Genomic DNA, 1,068 nt, shown 5'->3' on the forward strand with positions numbered 1-1,068 from the left:
CATGGCTTCGGGACACAGTCGCGGTGGAGATCCGCACAGGTGTCCTGGTTCGACGTGTGCATCGTCCGGCGTCCGTGGCGCGGCGATATGGATTCTTCCGCCGTCGATGGCTCACCCAGGAAGGGCGGCGGTTTCGGGTGGTGACATCGTTGCGGCTCCGGTTGTGGGCGGTTTTCGGCGGCAGGGACGTCCCCATGGGGTGTGCTGGATGATGGTGGAGGAGGATCTGGTGGACCAGCTAGTGATGGGCGTGAGGTTGCCAATGAAAACTTGCTTTCGCCTCAGCCGGAACTTCCGACAGCGGCGTCCGTGGGCGTCGTTATCTCGTTGGAGGCGTCGTTGGGCGATTTGCACTCTTGTGTGCCTTGGGGGAAACTCTAGATTCGGGTTCCGGATCGGATTAAGGTGAGGTTACTGCGTCCTCACCCCCATGAGGGCATCATCTTTGGGGTTGTACATCGCCTGGAGGAAAATTGTTTGGCTTCGATGGCTGGGCGCAGGTTTTCGCATGCTTCTCGTGCGGTGACCAAGGTGGAGTGGTATGCCATCTACAGTACCGACATCGGCGAGTCTTGGCGGCAAGGTGCAGCAGGGTATCGGTGTTGGATATCGTTTGATGGGCGTGCGCAGGAGGGTGATCAGTGATGTTGTCTGACGTTGTGGTGGCGTCGACAGTAGAAGGGTCTGGCAAGGTCAATGCATTGATTACTCCTGAATATGGGGTGGCGGAAGATGGCAACGACAGTTTCTATAACATGCGCATGTGGTGCACCCTGAGGGTCTGCTAGACCGGTTGGTGCTCCCTTCTAGCCGACCGACGGCTTGGTGAGGCCACCAGATTGCATGGTGTGCGTTGACGTGAGGTCAAGACACATCATCAACCTTGTAAGTAGGGCGACAATTTTCGCCAGGAAGATGGCTTTGATTGATTCCTGTATTTATTTTGTAAGATCTTGTTAAAGAATGCAATAAAGATGGTTGTGTGCATCACTCAATGCAAAGATAGGGTTATCCTACTTTAAGAAAAATAGAACTTGTCTCCAAAAGCTGCTATTGAGTGCTAGTAAG

The sequence above is a fragment of the Triticum dicoccoides genome, chromosome 5A (assembly GCF_002162155.2).
Source record: "Triticum dicoccoides isolate Atlit2015 ecotype Zavitan chromosome 5A, WEW_v2.0, whole genome shotgun sequence".
Taxonomy (NCBI): Eukaryota; Viridiplantae; Streptophyta; class Magnoliopsida; order Poales; family Poaceae; genus Triticum; species Triticum dicoccoides.